General features: G+C 42.8%; 1 protein-coding gene across 4 annotated transcripts in view; it reads right to left on the reverse strand.

The window, feature by feature from the left end:
- The window catches only part of Filip1 (filamin A interacting protein 1), a 207,834-nt gene that overhangs the window by 153,512 nt on the left and 34,301 nt on the right, over positions 1-20,021 (reverse strand). The window contains exon 1 of one of the 4 annotated variants that reach the window (XM_006511443.4): positions 18,927-19,371. The exons of 1 other annotated variant lie outside the window; for it this stretch is intronic. The gene's annotated coding sequence lies outside the window, so the exon portion shown is untranslated. Of the gene's footprint in view, positions 1-3,381; positions 3,553-18,926; positions 19,372-20,021 lie in introns of those variants that run through there. 2 more of the 4 variants (NM_001081243.2, NM_001357353.1) reach the window with 2 other exon arrangements.

The following is a 20,021-nucleotide window of genomic DNA, read 5'->3' on the forward strand; positions in this document are numbered from 1 at the left end:
GAAAGGCATAGTAAAACTACACTGGGAACACGTCTCATTCCAGTGACAACAGCTGTCATCAAGAACACACCAAAATGCTGGCGAGGCTGTGGGGGAAGGGATTCCTTACTCATCACTGATTAGATCTATGCTGCTGCAGCTACTGTGGAGAGCCATAAAAAAGTTGTTCAGAAAATTCACAGCACAGCTATCATAGAAGTTATCTGCACTGCTCCTGGGTATATATCCGAAGGAATATAAATCAGCACAGCACAGAAATACTTGAGTACCAGAGTTTACTCAGGCAGTATTCATAAAAACCAAGACACAGACTCAGCCAAGATGTTCATCAAAAGAATAAAGCAAATTTTATATTTCTGTATACATTCTGCTCAGCCACAGAGGTGGATGAAATTATGTCAATTATAGAAAAACAGATGAAAGTGGAGACCATGTTAAGTGTAATTGGTCACAAAGAGAGAGATGTTTATTGTTCCCTGTGGAAACTGGATGCAAATATTTAAATGTATAAGATGTGAAAGCAAAGTTGGGGAGGCACTGAGAGAGGAGGAAGTAGTCTAAAGGAAGCAGAATATTAGAGGGTAATGGGAAAGGAGAATGACAAAGGAATGCATGCTTTCTCTACTGTAGAACCTAGGCTTAACTGCAACACACATCCACACCCACATTCGAATGTATGACAACACGAACAGAAGCAAAAGTGTTTGGGTAGAGGAACCAGCAAGAGAAAGGAGGAAAGACAGGAGCATAGTAAGGACAAACACAAGCAAAGTGTAGTCATATATATGATATCAACATGAGGGTCTACGGAGATGGCTCAGTGGTTAAGGGCACTGGTCCCTCTTCCAGAGGTCCTGAGTTCAATTCCCAGCAACCACACGGTGGCTCACAACCATCTATAATAAGATCTGCTGCTTTCTTCTAGCCTGCAGGTGTACATACAGATCCAGCATTTATGTATATTAAATAATAAATATTTTTTAAATATCAACATGAAACCTGTCTTTTTATACTAGCTTAATTCAGTATTAGTAGGATTAGTACTAGTAATAGTATTAGTATTAGTATTATTGTAGTCAATGAACTTAGAAGCAAAAAAGTTACAACTTCTTTATACCTCTTGAGTCCTACTGAAACACCAGGTCTTTTCTTCCAGGCAACGTTTGCTCCAGAGGTTTGCTCTACAACTAAACTGTATCTATCTCCAGCTGTATATACTTTAAATACCCTATTTGCAAAACTCCTTTCAAAAGCAAGCCATTGTTCTAATCTGTTTATTTTTGTTTATTTATTTACTTTGCTTTGCTGGAGGGTGAACCCAATGCCTTGTGCAGGCTAGTGCAAGTGGAACCTCCTACACAACATACTTAAGAATTTTCTACAATGTAGGTGAAGGCCTCATGTAACCAAGATTCTGCCTCTTTCTTAATACAATTAAACACTTTCGTAATCATTATACATATAGCATGCTGACCCCGTTCCTTAGTGTAGCAGATGCAATTCTAGAATGAAGAAACAAATGTTAAAACCCAGGAAAGTTGATTCTGGCCATCCTGTTGTTCCCAGGTTTCTGGTCTGGCCCCCACATTGACTGGTAATTTATTCTTCATAGTCAATTGTACAAGAATCCAGAAGAAGCCGCAGGTCCCTTTTGCAGGGAAAACACTTCTCAGAGAATCACTAGGATTACAACTAGACATTTATAGCAAATCTTGACGTTTAAAGGTTCATTGTTGTTAACTAAAGAGATGGTCCAGCCGTTAAGAGCATGAGCCTGTCTTTGAGAGAAGCATGGTTTGTTTCACAACACCCTTATGGCTCTCACAGTGGCTAGTAACTCCAGGTATGGGGAATCCAACACCTTCCTCTGGCCTCTGCACAACTGAGCACTCGTGTGCACAGACTCCACACCCCCAACACACTATTTTTTAAAAAAATATATATTTTTTACGTCCATATATTAACAAATACATTCTGATTTGTGCAGTTTTCATATATATTAATGGTAAAGGATGTTCTGAGATTAACTGAAAACAACAGGAAGCAGACCTGGAAAAGAGGAAATAAGGCACAAGCAGAGGATTGCATGGAAGATGGCCCTGACAGCCTGACCGAGAAGGGGAAGAAGACTTGCACATGGATCCGGTGTGACACATCACTAAGGGCAGCATACCAGAAGGCGACCAGTGGTTCAAGTCAATGTCTGACTCTATAGTGAGGGCGAGGATGCAAGAAACTCAGCCCGAAACAAAACAATTCCCATCCCACACATCACAATGTGATTGTATACAGGAGACACTGGAAGATAATACAAAACACAGACACGAGAATATCATAGATAAACTATTTAAAGAAAGGAGACAGAGAAATGAAATCAATGGCTAATGTGTTGCTAGTTAAATTGGAACAATCACTGTAGAAAGAAAGGACAGGTTATAATTCTAACAGTAGATACCTGAAACTGCTGATCTCACCACACAAACCCTACTGACCCTGCCTGACCTTTTTGCATGCTTAGGATAAAGCTTATTTTGTAAATTAGATACCTACCAGAGTTAATAACAAAATGGACTAAGTATAACAATATATTATAACAAAATTCATGTCAACTTGTTCCTTGTCTCTCTCTGTCTTTGTCTGTGTGTCTCTCCCCTTTGAGAAGCACTTGGAAACTCATCTCTGCCCTTCACCAGTCCTGTATTTTGGGAGCATTGCTAAGAAACGAACAGTTACCTGAACACAGCACCAGGTACCAAACAGTTAATCTTATAACAGAGGTGGCTACTGATGATGACCTGGCAGGAAGTGTATCCAGCCTGGTCGATCCACATCCCCAGGCAGGACAGAGCTGGGAGGTTCAGGAGGTCACACCACTCAGAACATGTACTGCACATTTAACACATAGGAATGTACACTGCTGAAACTCTCTAAGTCATATTTTCAGGTAGCATCGTATGAGGTACCGAGTGCTTCAAAGCTGAAAAAGCCAAATGGTACCTGCCGTGCACAACTGTGCTTCATCCAGCAGTCACCAGGCAGAAAAGCACAGCCATGACCACTGTTCAGACTCCCATTGTCGTTCACAGAATTGTGGGTAATAGTTGAATTCGGTCTTCATGTGTGAGTATGAGAAAGGTAAAAAGATAACAGGCTGGCAAGATGGCTCAGAGAGCTACTCAAGTTCCGTTTCTGGATTCCACAGGAAGGTGGGAGGGAAGAACTAAGTTCTCAAAGTTTTCCTTTGACCTGCACAGTCCTGTGCACGCACACACACACACACACACACACACACACACACACACACACAGAGTCTGGCGTGCACACATAATAGTAAACCAGTATGTGAAAAAGCACATTTGGAAAGACAAAGCCAGCACGCACCGCTACTCATCTCGGCCACAGGATCAAACAGCAAACGGCAGGCTTGTCATGAGGTCTAGCTGCAGGGCAGGCTTTGCTCAAAACAGGGCTCTCCCAGAGGGAAGCAGGATGTGAGCACACGGGACTCGGGGGAGATGCTACTTCCATCTCTGCTCTGCACCAGCCCACTCAGTGTCAAGCATCCGGGGATCGCGTACCTCCCTGTGGGCGGGGCTCCCCTTGTGGAGCACATCCACCCCACATGACACTCCATGATGTGGGCTGTCAGCTTATGCTTGGACCATAGCATCACTCAGGAAACAAGACGCTACAAAGATGCGCTTACTACTTCAGCCTGATAAGCCTGCTTCAAAACTCCAGTCTAGTAAATGTCCCTAGTAAATCTACCAAACTACTGATAGAGAACTATGCTGGCTGTTTTTGAAAATAAAAGTCTTTAGGTCTGCCAGATTTGAGAACAATAGGAGGAAAAGAAAACAATGTGCTCTCAGAAGCATCCCCTGTGTGTGTGTGTGTGTGTGTGTGTGTGTGTGTGTGTGTGTGCTTGTGTGTGTTTGTGTGTGCACGTGTGTGTGTGTGTGTGTGTGTGTGTGCTTGTGTGTGTTTGTGTGTGCACGTGTGTGTGTGTGTGTGTGTGTGTGTGTGTGTGTGTGTGTGCAGTCTTATTTTTCAGAATGGAAATGCACTTATTTTCCTTCTGATTATAAGCATATTGTCACATAATATTGAATCATTTTTCAGGAAGCCTGTCCCAGTTGAATTTCCCACCAGCATATATAGTGTCCATTTCCTACTTCCACTAATGTCGGAATGCTTTAGTCCTTTGTTAATGTGCTGGCTGAGATCATATCAAATTCTTTTAATTTGAAGTTTTAATTCCCAGAAAGGTTGAACAGTCCTCCAAGGGCTTATTAGAACTATTTATGTCATTTATCCATTTCTTTATAATGGCATTTTAAAAGAGATCCTTATTTTAAAGATATTGGTCTTGGTCTTCATTACTAAATCACAAATTGCTATTTAAATTTTAACTTTGTTCATGAAGGTTCTTTGTAATTTTTGTTTCATCTGTTTTGAACAAGACAGGGTCGTAAGGAGCCTAAGCTGGCCTTGAACTCAGTAAGTAGCTAAGACTGGCCTTGAAGTCCTGATCCTCTGACTTCTCTCCCAGCATCGGGCTTCTGGGCATCTGCACCCTGGCCTGTTCTGTTGGTGGTTTTGTTGTTTGTTTTTACTTTCCTGTTTAAGAGTCTTCTCCAACTTTTACAGAGTCAAATTTACTTGACTATTTGGTTTCGCTGAGTTTTTAAAACCTTTGGCGTGTATTGGTGTGTATTGGCATGTGTACATGTGCCACAGAGCATACTGGAGGTTAGAGGTCACCATGGAGGACTTGGTTCTGTCCTTCCACCATGACTGGATCCTACTCAGTTCATCAGGATTCGCAGCAATCCCCTTTGTCCACTGAGCCATGGTCACTGGCCCCACCTCCTGGAGTGTTCGCTCTTGATTAAGAAGGTCTCCCACACTCAGCTATCTACCTACTTCTATGTACATATTTGAGGAACTTAAAATCTTGTTCTATTTTTTTAACTTAAATTTCTGGTCCCTCTGCTATGTATTTGAGTATGATGGAGAAACTATTTCTCTTCTCCAGAGTCAATTCAAGCCTATTGGTTAAATGATGCTGCCACCTCGGGTTTGATGTGTCTCTGCTCTCCAACACTAAAACTGTATATGGCCAGGTTGGGGTTTTTTGTTTTTTGTTTTTTGGTTTTTTTTTGGTTTGGTTCTTACTTTCTTTCTTTCTTTCTCCCCCTTAATCTCTTCATCTCATGTAAACAGATTTTGATGCCACTATGAAAGTGTTTCTAACTTATGTAGTTCCAATTTGTTTAAGATTTATTTTATGAATTCTCTTATGTGTATGTCTATGTATGAACATGGACGCAGGTACACACAGTGGCCAGAAGAGGGTATTGGATCAGCGCCTCAACTTTTCTTTTCATACGTGGTAAGGCAACACTTTCCACTTGTGCTTCGAAACTTCCCTGGCTGCTGGTGGGGTTTATTGGCTCAACAGCCATTGGACACTTGGAGGATTCAACAGATTAAGTATTTTGTCAAAGTGCACAAACTTATAAAAGGCCCAAAGCAAACACTTGTGTAGGATGCCTTCAGCATCCCTTCTCAAACGTGGTGAGAGTGTTCACTGTTCTCAAAGAATACTAGCAGTGTGCGTGGTATGGGTCAGGAATTTTCCAGTCCACAAATGCATATTTTCTGGGCTCATTAAACCCACTACAGTTTAAAGTGTGATGAAATGTGTGTATATAGCAGACTTTCATCATGATATTTTTATGACATTAAAATTATCACATAGAGGAAAAACGACAACTTCCTAGCTCCACATTTATAGTGCTATGCAGACTTGTCCCAACATCTCTGATAGCGGCGACTTTCAGTCCCATTCATTTCTGCTTTGTTCCCTTAGATCTTGTTTGCCCGGCCCTATTTCCCTTTCAACTTCAGCATTCCTGATTGACCAGAGCAAGAACCAACTTACCACCTGTATCCCTGACACCCCTAAGTGTAAGTGGTCCTGGTCATGTGGTAGTGAGGCTGTGTTGCTTTCAGCTGTGTCCTTGTGAGAGTCCAGATGGTGGGTGCAATATTGACATAGCACCTCAACCTTGGCCCCTGCAGGCTGGTGTGTTTGGATGCATGTTTGTCACCTCGACTGCTGCTTGGAAAGGCTATAGAACACTTAGGTGGTAGTTCCTCGCTGACGTGGATATGAGGGCAGACCGTTAGCCCCACTTCCCCACACGTCCAGCTTCCTGAGTGTAGACGTGAGGGAAGAGTCAGGCTCCTGCTCCTACTGCCGTGCCTTCCCTATCTGCTGCCATAGCCACCAGCCATGATGGACTTTGCTTCCTAAAACTAAAGCTAAAATGAACCCTTCCTCTCTTAAGTCGCCATTGTCAGGGTGTTTCGTCCCAGCCCATGAGCCTTAACAGATATTACCTAATGACTGAGTGAGGCCCACGGAATGCCCAGCAGGAGACACTAAGACCTCCCATTCTCTGCTTGGGACTTGGTATAACCTAGTTGCTTTGACACTGCATGGAAGTTGTGGCACTTTACAGATTCCAGGGGTGCCTCTTCTCCACCTCAGTCCAACCTCCAAATCCTCCTTCTTTCTCTGACATGCTTTCTCACGTGGTAGAAGAATTCAGCTGTGTCATGTGAGACCTACAAAGGCCAGCTGCTACCCGAGACCACTGTTTGCCATCCAGTGCCATGCCACTTGGATCCTGTGTTCTATCGGTCAGACTCCCAGCTCAGCATCAGCCTAGCCTCCTCTCTGGGTATAAGAACTCGACTGGGTCCCAGGACATGTCCTTCAGCATAAGCAAATGGAGAGACCTCCCTCTAGGGTCACTGGCTTCCACATAGCCCAAGTCCTTTGAAATCTCATGCAGTAACCGAGACAGCACTGTGGAGAGTGTCTAGAAACAGAAATTGAAACGGTAATGTATTCCAGCCAGGCATCCAACTGTAGGATCCCCGTCTTTCATTAGCACTATGTGGGAAACAAGAGCTCTGTTTTTGTCTAATTTTGTCCAATTTGACAAAATTCTTCACTTCTTGAGAAACCACAAGCCACTTTCATCTGGCTGCTCCCTGCCCTTGTCCTCTCTGCTCTTTGAGCTCAGAGTTCCACGTGCTCGTCTTGGAAAGAGTCCATCCCAGTACATCACCAGGAACACATGCACGCACTGGGACATTATTCCCCGGGAACCGGGAATCTTGATGCACATTCCGGCATTGCTAAAATCTGGAGGAAGTAATGCAAGAAAAAAAAAAAAAAAGCTGTGGCAAAGAGGGTGAAATCAAACAAGTCCACTCAACATGTCCTCCGGGAGCGACACAGGGAGCATCCACACGGGTGGGGAAACGGCGGTGTTCATCAGCTGGAACTGTCAGCAAGGACATTCATTAAATGGCAGCTGTTGCTTCACCACTTGTAGGGGAGTGGAGCAATCCTAACTCCAAAATAGATTTCTGCGGATGAGACCGTTTCCAGCTAATGACTGCAGGAGAAGCCTGGTTGTGAGAATTTTTTTTTCATGAGCTTGTGGGAAAAGAATGGGGAGCAAACAGTTGTCATTCAGCCTGGAGATGGCTGAATCTTGGACTGTGGTATGCAGGTATGCCAAATAGCATTCTAGCTTGCTACCACAAAGGGAGTCTGAGTGACAGTCCACCCCCACTCACCTGGGAACACCAGCTGCTCGGGGAGTGTTGGTTTATTTTAGACTACTGTTTAGAAAAAGCATTGCTATGGTTTTTGGTTTTTTGTTTGTTTGTTTGTTTGTTTTGTTTTGCTATTACTTTCCTGTTGTGGGGTAGTAAAGATGTGGAGCCAATCAATAATCAAAACAGATTGAGAAATGTTTACTTTCTCAAGTTCCTAGGATTTAATGAGTTCAATTTAACAAACATTGTTCAGAACTTGTAGATGATTCTAAAGGCAGTTTCAGGTCATAATTGAGGCTATTTTATGACACTGTTTTAGTTTGCATGTATTTATTAGAAAGTAGTCACAATAATCTCCCATTTCCTATTTAGTTTCTATTGTTTAAAGAAATTTATAGCACAGTGTGGTGTGTCATTGATTTTTATCTTAAAAAAAAAAAGGTTCACTTAACTGGGTAATGATGATAAATTCCCTTACAGGTATTCAAAGGCCGGTTCTGTGGAACTTGAAAGTTACAGAATGCATCACATACAGAATTCTATATATAGAATAAATAATAGAATATATAGAGAATAAATATAGACTTTTAAAGGTTCTTCAGACTGCACTCAGCCACTGACCTGCCAATCTCACATGACAGAGCACCTTGCTTCCGCTGTGCCTGCCGTATAATAGAACTGATGCATCCCTTCCCGTTGCTGTGGACCTCGTTTGCGAAGCTGGGGTGTGGCGTGAAAGCATAGACCAAGGACTCACAGGAAGGATGAAAGGGAAATGCCGGACTTACAAGGCAAAGAAAGGTCAAGGGAATCTAAACAGGAGTGAAGTTTGTGGTTAGAATGACTGGAGCAGTAAAAAGAACCCACACCCAGCAGAAAGGCATAAGGTATTATGCAGACCTCAAGGGAAGAAAAGGCTGGACCTAAGGAGCAGAGTCACTGCGGAAAGTCTTGACCAAAATAGGGTCCCTCAAACCAGATTACTCACTGGTAAAAGAGAAGCCAAGGCACAGGCCTAGTCCCTAGTCAAGCAAAACCCCAAGAGTGAGCACTAGCCACACCAAAGCCAGCTGCCACCAGACTCTGATGCCGAAACAAGGAGCAGCTGCTGTTCAACACCTTATACCCTCAGACCAGCTCCAAAATAGCAGAGTGATTAAGAGCGGATGAGCACAGGCTGGGGAGCGCTGAACTCATTTCAGACCTGCCACCTGCTTGCTGTGGGGAGGGAGGGAGGCAGCCTCAATTTCCTCGGCCTCCCTATCTGGCAGATCATTGGATACAAGTAACTCTCTCATGCATCTATTTCACACAAGATGTCAATAATTGCTAGCGGCTGTGACGTTTATTAGACCTGTGTGATAGAGATTTAGTACACAAGGACTGGAGGCCTTAAGTTCAGGTCCTTACTCTGGTCCTAGTTTACCTCTGTGCCACTTCTATGGAACCAGAGTGCAATCTCAAAAACGAACCAGGAAGCAGTTGCTGATCCTGAGTCGAGACACTAAAGGCTAAGTCCATCTATGATCCTGGGGTCCATTGACCTAAGACAGGAATGCAGTCGCTAGGAGGTATGGGAAGAGCCCACTACCAAGCACTGGGCAGGCACTGTGTCCCAACCCAGTGCTACCTTCAGGAGACTTGGAAACAATCTGTGAATACCAATTATAGCCATGCGAAAGCCCCCACATAGGCCAACTTGGATGAGAATCTCTGGAGCTATAAACATTGACATGTTTACTTCTCCCACGAGAATTAGATTCATAAGATTCCATTACCATTGCATAACATATAGAATGTGACCTGTAAAATGTCCTACATGGACACTCGTGTTTGAACACTTAGTCTTCAGATGGTAGTGTTGTCTTGGGAGACTGGAGCCTTTGGGGTTGTGACCTTACAGGCAGCAGCGGGTTGCTGGGACTGGACTCTGGAAGGTGGTTTCCAGGCTGAGGGCTCAGCTGCCTGATCTACCATGTTAAACGCTCTCCATGCCACAGGCCAAGCCTCTATGGCTACCATGCCTTCCTGGCCATGATGACCATTCCTTCAGAAACTATGAACCAGAGAAAAATCTCTCCTCTCAAGTTGCTTCTGCGGGTATTTCCTCATAGTGCTAGAAGCACTGCTGATGCCTGAGTGTTAAGACCCCCACACACACTGGATGGTGGGATGGTTCCCACTTGAAGTGAGTCTACAGCTATCCAATCTCCTCTGCATCCCACAGAGGCAGCCCCAGAACCAAATCTACAAGACCATTAGCGGCATAAAACCCAGAGCCCCCATTCCTGCTTGCTATCAGACTAGGCACACAAGTACCAAGAGAATTAGCAGATCTTACAGAGGTCTCGGTAACTCTTAAGTATGATAAATTGTTAATATCTTCCACTTAAGAGGCATTCACTAAAGACCAGTGTGGAAAGTATCAGTCAGTTTTGTTGCCAAGAGGACTTTAGGATAATTGAATGAGGTGGGGAGAAGATTCCGGAAGCCAACCAGTCAAGCCCCTTATCTCCAAAGGAGAGAATGCTTAAGTATTTTCCTCCTTTGACAGTGTTGCCATTTAACTCAAAAGCAGGGGAGGAAAGGGGGGTTAATTCTGAATTTGTTACAAGTGGATCTACAAATGAAGCAGAAAGCCTTGATGACAAAAAAGAAAATCACATCTCTGCCTTTAATTTTTTTTCCCCCATCATCTTGTATGAAACAAGTCTATGCCACAAAGGAAACAGAATCTTTGCTTCAGGAAGATGTTCAACCTGTAAGGCACAGTGCAAGTCCTGTGCATTAGCTAAGAGCACAACAGTGAGTGGATGCAGGGAAAAGGCAGTAGGCTGTGCTAACATAGCGGCCAAGACACTGCTTTCAACCTACAGCATTTCTCCGAAGGCAGAACTTAGTTCTATTCTGCATCTTCAGTCTATGTGAAACATTCTCTTTGGGGAGAATTATTTGATTCACTGGGAAAACAAAGTATTTACAAACTCTGTCATGAGAAAAAGCAAAGCCCTATATATGCTCCATCAAATGTTTATTGGCAACATGGAGAGAGGGCTCAGTGGTTAGGAGCCCTTGCTGCTCTTACAGAGGATCTAAATTTAGTCCTCAGCACACACACATATTGGGCTGCTCACAACTGTCTGTACCTCCAGCTCCTGAGATTCCAACCACTTTGGCTTCCACGGGCACCTGCAGTCACATGAGCATACCTACACATGGGTATATACATATATACATAAACCAAAATAATAAAAATAAATATTATATGAAAACTTCCCCCCTTTCAAATTGTTTTCCTTTTATTTCAGACAATCCAGAAGTTAAATGCCAACAGACGAACAGAAACTAGAAATTTCTCAATTATTTCTGAACAGCCGGATATTTAGCATCAATGAAACTCTTGAATTAAGAAGATAAAAGATTGGAAAAAGTACCCAGTAAAATGTCTGCAGTGGCCATGTGCCGGCTGCAGAGTGTCAGGTAGCTAGGTATGTGGGTCACACCTTTAATGTCAGAATTCAGGAAGCTGAGACGGGAGAATCATTAACTCTAGGCCAGCCTGGGCTGCATTGTGAGACCTTGTCTCAAATAACACAGATTTTGAAAACTTTCAGGCAGTTGTTCTTAAACAGGCTCTCTGATCCATTCTGCTTGCTTTTGATGGGACAGCTTCTTGCCAGTTAACAGTACCCACACTGTCTTGGGAGAGAAAAATCAGTGACTAAGACTTGCTTCTGTACTCTGTGCCCGGGTCTTCTACCTCTTCCTGGCTTATTAAACTCCGTGAGCCTTTGGAGCTTTTGGTTCTGCTCGGGGAGCTCTGGCAAAGGGCCCTCTGTCTGTCTATTCTTTGCCCTTGGTGAACCTTCTGCAACCATAGCGGCAGTAAAGCCCTTCAGTGTTGAATTCTATACTCTCCCTAAAACACAGCTCAGGCACCGGACCTGGGGATTACTCCTTGAGACACAGCCTACATTTCAAAAAGATGCTTGAACCAAGGCATAAAAATGGACAAATTATCTGAGTTTGAATTTTATATCTACCACTGGGCAAGTTCCTTAGTATGTATGAACTTCATTTCCCTAATCTATGAGATAAGGATAAGAATGATAGATCATTTTACCAGTATGTTTGAGGCCCTGAGTTCAAATTTCAACACCTAAAAAAAATTGAAGGTGGAATCATAGAACTTCTGTGAGAAGCAAATAAAACCATTCACATGCTATGCGTGGTGTGATGCCAAGCACAGAGTGTTCTTGAGTGCATGCTGGCTGTTATTATCATTATTTGCCTATATTACACATGGTGACATGTAAATGGTAGTACATAGAGCCACTGCTATCACTATATTATGTATCAGATCGGTCTGCAAAACTTGGGGCTTGAGTGCCCAGAAACTGGTAAAACACCTGGTACGCTGGGAGTCTGTTGACTGGGCAGAGTTTTGAAGGTGAGAATGTCTTACTAAAGTCGGGGCATCCCCTGAGGAGTTAACACCATGAACCCAGCTTAAGAGCAGAGCAAGCAGCAGGCTGCGAGTAAAACATCTGGTTTGGTGGTTCCCAACACGGCAGATAAGGTCCAAAAGGGCAGTGTGTGAAAACCAAGCTTCCGTGATCCAAATACCAGCTTGCCCTTCATGACTGATCCTTCCTGAACAGTCAAGGAAGCACAGAGAGCCTTGAACACCTCCCGTGTCAGTTCTCAAGACTTATAGGATAGTTAGGAGAACTCTGAGCTGGCACAGCTTGCTGCCTCTCCCCAGTGAGCCGACCATCTTTGTTTTCATTTTCATTTTATTGTTGTCACAGTAACTACAGGCTCCAGACACAGGCCCGTGGTGTCATTTCCTCGTGTGCCTCTACCGCCACACTGAAATAGCATTATGAACCCAGCAATGCCTCTTCCCTTCCTGTTGTTCCATAGCACTCCAGCCCAGGCAGAAAGCTCTAAAATGAGTTACTCGAGACGTAAGTATATTAAAGAAAAAGAAAGTTAATTTATCCCTATTACTGTGTTGCCTGTGACTCATGTGTGTCTGTGGGGGGAATTAGTTTTGCAAAACTCTTACAGACAAACAAGACAAGTTGGCAGTAACTTGATTGTCTTGGTGATGTCAGAAGTCTACTGTTTTCAATCAAACCATCTTCTGGTCTCCGATCTTTAGAAAGAAAAATGTTTTAAGTTTGCATTTGACTGACCCTCCTATGTCCATCTTGTGGCTTCCCTATACATTTTCTTTATGAAAGTAAGGAATAGATCGTTCATTTACTGAGGTACCTGGGAGGACTGCAGCTACAACGATGGCAGAAGAAAAAGAGCTATTCCTAAATGCAGACACTCAAGGTCCTTGGCCACAGCGCAGCAAGCATTGCTTGCCCCCTGTTTAAGATAAAGCAATAGGTAGTGGCATTTAAGCAAGAAACTCGAACTGGAAAGATCTTTAAACTTTAAATGCTCAATTCAAGTCAAATTACTTGAGATAAATTCTGTCCTAGCTTTAAAATATCCTTTGGTTTGTCCTCCACAGGCCCCCAGAAACGCATAAATCACCCAGTATTACACACTGACACCATTTCCCAAAAAAGGACAAGCACACAAACTTACACCATGCTTCGGTGTCGCTGTGGCTTAAACGAAGCCCGCAGGGGTGGGGAACACGGGGCACTAGCAAAGTCTCATGACTTCATTTCTCTGCCCAGAGTTTCTCAAGTTGTCCATCAGATGTTTAACAGTGAAACACTACTCAATTCAGGGTTGACTTTCCTCCTGAGTTCTGTCACAACAGGATGCCTGGCCTTTGAAATGAAACTGCTCTGGCTACTACCAGAGAAACTTGTATTCTGCCAACTGACTTTCCCTTTGCTTGTTAGGGAAAGAGTGAGATTGGCCATTTAAGGAAAAATAATATAACTCAGTTTGCTTTCCTTAATCCTTAGAATCTCTGCAGTGTATTTGCAAAAACCAAGAATGGGGCTTTCTCCCCCAATCCCACCCCACCTTTCCATATCTATGTCTTTCTCCCTGCTTCTCCTTCTTCATATCACGTTTTCACTGGAGAACAATAATTCCCAATCCCAGCTTGCTACATCTTCATTACAATCTCTTCTTGCCAACTCAGGAGCTGGAATAGAACTGGCAAGTCTAAACCATGGCCATCCCTCACAAAGTTTAGTACTACTCTCTCAACTTAGAAGCAGGACCCTGGTAAGAGTGCTTTGTGTATTTTTGTTTAATTAGGTGCATACAGCGGACCACATATGCATAAGCATCTTTGTAACAAAACACCACTTCTGTTTGTCTGGTGGTAGACTTTGTTGCCATTTTTAAGACTGACAAGAGTGAAGAGCAATGAATGACAAGGATTCATCTCGACATGGTAAGGTTGAAGTTAGCCTGAGGTAACCTTTTTTGTTTTTTGTTTTTCAGTTTATCTGTTACTAGGTTAGTGAAACAAAAGAAAACATCTAAGGGAAGAAATAAAAAGTAATAAATGTAATACCATCCCCTCCATAGTCTTCACTGTTATGCGTTACCCAGTGTAGCTGGATGTGGAAGGGACAGCCAAGTACTAAGTATAAAGACATTTTATCTCCAAGTGCAAATATAGAAACAAGAACAGTCTATCCTGTGGGTGATTTCTTAACCTTTTTAGTAATGCTTCTAGAAGACACAAGACTGCTGAGTGATAACGGCGGATTGGGAGGGGGGGTTGCAGCATAAATTCCATCTGGAATTATTGGCCGCTCTTCAAATTGTGTCTGCTTAGGGCGCCCAGGAGCAGAGAATGTCCCAACCCAGATTCCAATGTAAAGAATGAGTTCTCCTGCCTTTCTTACCATGGGGAGCTTCAGTTTACAAGCAATCCAAGAACTTCGTGTGCAGCTAGGATTAAAATAATTAAACTTAAAACGTGGCAGGGAAGGTGAGACTAGATTTATTGGACAACCTATCAGACACATACCTATGGTATTAGCTGTTCAATCTTCACACACCTCTATGAGGACAAAACACTGTAAACCTCAGGTAAGGAAACCGAAGCCCAGGGAGTCTGTCTAAGGCCAAAGGGAACTGAAATCTGAGCCCAGGCCACCAGGCTCAGATTTGCCTGTCACTTGTTGTTCCTGACTCCTCTTCCATGACTGGGTCCTTACTCTTAGACCTCTTATCGGACTCAAGGAAGCATAATTTATTTCATTGGCTTATCTTTTATTCCATTGGCATGTATTAAAATATTGCATAAATTAATTTATAGTGTAAGTTTAATATCACTTTTCTAAATTGTTACCAATAATTTTCTTTTAACCATTCTTGTTAAAGTAGATCTTAACCTAAGCTTGCCTAGTAGACCCATAGCTTTTTATTTAAAAACATAAAGTGTGGATTAAACTCTATAATACTCTAAAGTGGAGGCATATGCCATCCTATTGTTAGCTCTTTTTTTAATGCTCATCTGTCGGCTGGAGAGAAGGCCCTGTGGCTAAGAATACTCCCTGACTTTGCAGAGTTCAGTTCCCGGCACTCAATGGTGATGATCTGAAGCTCAGGGTCCCAGGGAATTAAGTGCCCTCTTCTGGTTTCTTCAGGCATCATCACCCATACGGCATACATTCACACAGATGCAAGCTCATGAACCTAATTAAAAATAAGTCTTGGGTGGGGGTGGTGCGTGCGTATCGGGCACATATTTGTCTTGCAAAGGATATGAGTTCAATTCTAAGCACCTATGTCAGGCAGCTCATAATGGCCTACAACTCCAGCTCCTGCAAGCTCCCGCACCTCTGGCCTCACCAGGCACCTGCGTGTACACACACACGTGAACACACACACACACTAAAAATAATAATAAAGGTATTTTAAAGAGAAATGCTCATTAAAACACAAATAGAGTATAACACAAAGTACACTACTTAGAATGCATAAACCCCAACATCTCACTCCTAAAGAATAACTAAAAACTATAAACCAGGCAGAGACTACTGCTTAATGAATATATTCACTATTTCACAAATCTAAGGTAGAAAACTACCTTAGAATATGAAGAGAATCTGTTTGTTGTGGCGAATACAGAGCAAATAGCTTCAAAAGCTAATCTTGTTCTCTCGCAGCAATGCTGCAAGTTTCATGAACGATTGAAAGTAGTACCAAGAAACATCTGTGTTTTAAATACGTAAGAAGAAAATATTTTAAATGACCATGATATTTAAATGTTTTGTTGTTCATGGCCAGAGTTTAATCCATGACTCATAGAGTCATGATTTAAGTGAATTGACCAAAGGTAACCATACACAAAATCTGGCCTTAAAAGATGACTTTTAAAAATAAGAGCTACAGAATTTAGAGGTTTAGCAAGTCTGGGTTCATATACAGAATGTAGGTAAATAGATGTCCTTTTGGTATCATTTGTGAGGCGTGCAATATCATTCTCACTGTCAGATTCATAAACACTGTTGAGCTTGGCAAAACTATGAAGATTTTTTTCAGTGAGAAAAATATTAGGTAAGACACTTTTAGCCATACTTCTAATTGGTTTTCTTGATTTTATACTTTCTCACATGGTCATCAGTAGAAATCTGGAACCTAGGAAGTTAATAGATCATCCACTGTGTACATGGGGCCAAGACACTCCAGAGCTATCAAGATTTCACAAAACAGTCCCAGCCTGAATGAGGCCAAGCCTACAATGAAGGATGCTAATTCAAACAGGGTCCAAGTGTCCAAACTAAGGAGTCACTTCCAAAATCACTGTGAAGATGGGAGGTAATGGTCTGAGTCTGAAAAGATGAACAAGGTCTCTACTGGAGCAGAGTAAGTGTGTCCCAGGCAAGGCAAGTGGCAAGAGAAAGAGCAAAGTCTTCAAATGTCCACCTTGCCTGGGTTTGAAAAATGGTCCATAACCTGAAGTCCCTGAAGCCAGGGGACCTTGCTGCTGAGTAGTGAGAATGAAACTGGAAAAGTTAAGTGGGTGTCAGGTGATGATAGGTTTTCAAAATCTCCAGCTTTGGTGTTTGGCAGCAACAAGGAGTTGGTTGTCCACTGAATGCCCAATGCATAGACAGACAAGCACAGCAAAGTGGAGAGATACCCCCCCCCCAGTCACCAGCAGCATGGTTTCCATGGTAATGAGGCTGAACATGGGCAGCAGTAACAGAGCTAGGCTAAGGAGAACAACAGTGGAGTACGACCGCTCTTGTGAGGGAAGGGAAGAGAGGACACTCCAAAACAGCACACAAACATGCACTCAAATGAATCAGAGGATGTATGCCTTACTCACAGACCTTGATGTTTTGTTCAGACCGTGGAGGAAACCACGTGGTTGAAAACCTTAGCATTTCTTAATTCTCACGAGGAAACTTAGAACCTTCAAAACAATTAATGATACTCAAGACTCCACTTCAGCAGACATGGCTTTCATGCAGGGTGGAGCTCTGTGCTGGTATCTAAAAGGTGTCTCACTGATGCCAGAGAGTCCTAAGTGCCTCAAACTGATGTAGATTCCAACCTTCCACAGGCAGGTGGAAGCCAGGAATGTAACCCTTCCTAAGATTAAGAGCATCTACTTCTGACTTCATATAAATCTCTCAAGACAAAGATATCTCATCTCCAGCAAAAGTTTCCTCTCCAACCTGGAGGTTACCAGCACGCCCACTCACTATCATGTGCGTGTTGGTGACATAGGGTTAACTTCATTCAACTAAGCACATAATCAGAACTATGTAGCATGATACACATTGAAATGACAACATTGTTTCTTTTCCCTAACACACACTCTTTAATCATCACTTGACTATAGGAACATCTGCTTAAAAGGCTCACATATTATCATTTGTCAAAAAGATTCTTTTCCAAACTGGTTTATGGAGGCTCAGAGTTTTTAAAATGATTTTTTTTTAATTTTATTTTATGTGCATTGGTGTTTTGCCTACATGTATGTCAATGTGAGGGTATTGGATCCTCCTGGAAATGGAGGTAGAGACAGTTGTGAGCTACCATGGGGGTGCTGGGAATTGGGAAGAGTGCTCAACTGCTAAGCCATCTCTCCAGCCACTGGAAATTCTTTTTTTTTTTTTTTTTAGATTGACAAAATAGACACAAATAAGTTTTTTTGTTTTGTTTGGTCTTTAAAGGCAGTGTTACTCTGTAGCCAGGCTAGACTAAAATTTACTATGTAGCTACTATTTCACTCAGGTTAGCTTTGAACTCACAGCAATCTTCCTGCCTCAGTCTTTCCATTACTGGATCACACGCATGAGCTTCCAAGTCCAGTGTACAATTAATTTAAAAAAAAGAATGTTCTTCAGTATTTTCTTTGATCTTATTCTTGGGTTTATTCATCCAAACTCTCTGAATTATTTAAAGAAATAATCCATCCTCTTATGCAAATTTGGCCCCAACTACCCACCACCAGGAATCAATACTGACAGTATCAGTGGTTTATAGCCACAAGCTGGGAGACTAACATGAAATTGTTCTGTGTAAGCAATTCTGATTAAAGTGCATGTCACCTTCTGGAAGGGGAGACAATATACCCTCAGAGAATGCCAGAACTTCCTTCACACAACTGGAAATACACTCTTACTCACACCCACACAGCTTATGAAAAGATTGAGGTTTTTTTTTCCTTAAAAAAAAATTCTAAGTTTCTTAAAGCAGAATCTATTATCTGCACAAAGGCAATCACTCAATTTAATTAGTTTAAGTACCACAACATTCTCAGTGAATCAGCAGCAGGCATATTTTGCGCGAGTCAGATGCATTTGGGCAACTGCAGGCAAATGAGGTCAGAACCAGCACAAGGTGTCCCGGTGCAATCAGAGAACCCAGCAAACCGAGCCCACAAAGAAGCGGGTCAACAGCACAGCAACGTGGGACAGCATACAGGACTTTCCTCAGTTACCTCACAAGCAGCTTAGCTAGTTTCAGTAAATAATAGCTATTTTGTCCCTGGGAAAATGTCCCTTCCATGCCTTAGCTAGCGACCCTGGTTGTACTTTCGTCATATTTCTATCACCTGCACGAACATGAATAACTCAGCAGGGCTAGCTTGATGACTATGAAGATATCACAAAATGTTGTCTTTAAAAGGGAATCGGTATGACTCTGAGAAAGAGAAAAAGGTTTTGATTTTTTTTTTTTTTAATAATTCACACTGATTCTAATAATTCCTACACGTGCAGAGACCAAGCAAGAGACAAAGCAGAATTGGAGCGAACCTTCTTCTTGTGGAAAGAAATTTCTTAACAGTAAGTAGCTACTTGGGGGGCAAGGGAGGGGGGACTTACCTGTTGTCGTCTCCTTTAACCAAAGGTGTGTTCTTTCTCCGCTGGTTTATCCCTTGAAGAACCCAGTGGCTTGTCCCACAGTCCAAGACTGAGTCCTGAAAAACTAGCCAGCCCAAAAGAAGACTGAGGGGGAAAAAAAACCGCTTTTCCCACTCTGCTGGGACTAGCCAGTAGCTGAAGTCATACAGGAAACGGACAGAGTAGCTGCAGCTTCTCCTTCAGTCAGGATCAGCAGGAATTGGAAGTCGCCTATCTCCCACCCGGACTTTTGTTTCAAAGTTTTTTCAACTGTTGCTAGGTGTTGTTGGGTTCTGAGATTAGGTTTCTCCTCTGCTGTTCCCCGCACACTGTCAGCGCAGTGACTTTGTTGGGGCGCTGAGCTGCGCGTGCTATATTTAACCAGTGTTCTCAGCGAGGCCAGCCTGTCAACAGCTGAGAAGTTTGCAGCCGGCCCTGCTCAGTTCCTAGGCAGCTGGGTTATCAGCCCCACATCCCCGCTCACCCCGCAAAGATCCCGGGGAAGCCGGCAGACCCTTTTAAGGACCTCTGCTCATTTCACAGAGGTAATTACTGTTTGCAGACTGCGAAGTGGGACTTGGCTTTTTAAATCTGAGAAGAAACAGAGCGGCAGTTGTCTTGGGCAGAGCAATTTCCCAAGGCAATAGTCTTCTCAGACTCTTAGATAAGTGTTGTTTTTTTTTTTTTAATGCATTAATAGTGTGCTGCAACGGTTGAGAAAAATCACAGTAAGAGATCATTTCCAAACAGCTTTCATCATTGGAGAGTTATATTTATAGCTTGATCCCTTACTCTTAAAAGATGTGTCCTGCTGTATATATGAGTGTTTTTCAAATAAGGCTACCGTACAGGAATGTCGACAGCGCTAGGAATATGAAAGTCAAGGCAGGAAGGAAACTCTTACTATTTCCACTCAAGCCATTCATTCAAAGCAGCACATGGCAAACACCCCAGAAACACCAGGACTGGAGACCTCTCACTAGTGGTTGACAAGCCTGAGTCACCATTAACCCTCCATCTTCCAAAGCCAGTGAGCAAACACCGCCAACCTGAACTTCAAGTCTCAAGATGTTTCTG

Source organism: Mus musculus, chromosome 9 (genome assembly GCF_000001635.26).
Source record: "Mus musculus strain C57BL/6J chromosome 9, GRCm38.p6 C57BL/6J".
In the NCBI taxonomy this organism is placed as follows: domain Eukaryota; kingdom Metazoa; phylum Chordata; class Mammalia; order Rodentia; family Muridae; genus Mus; species Mus musculus.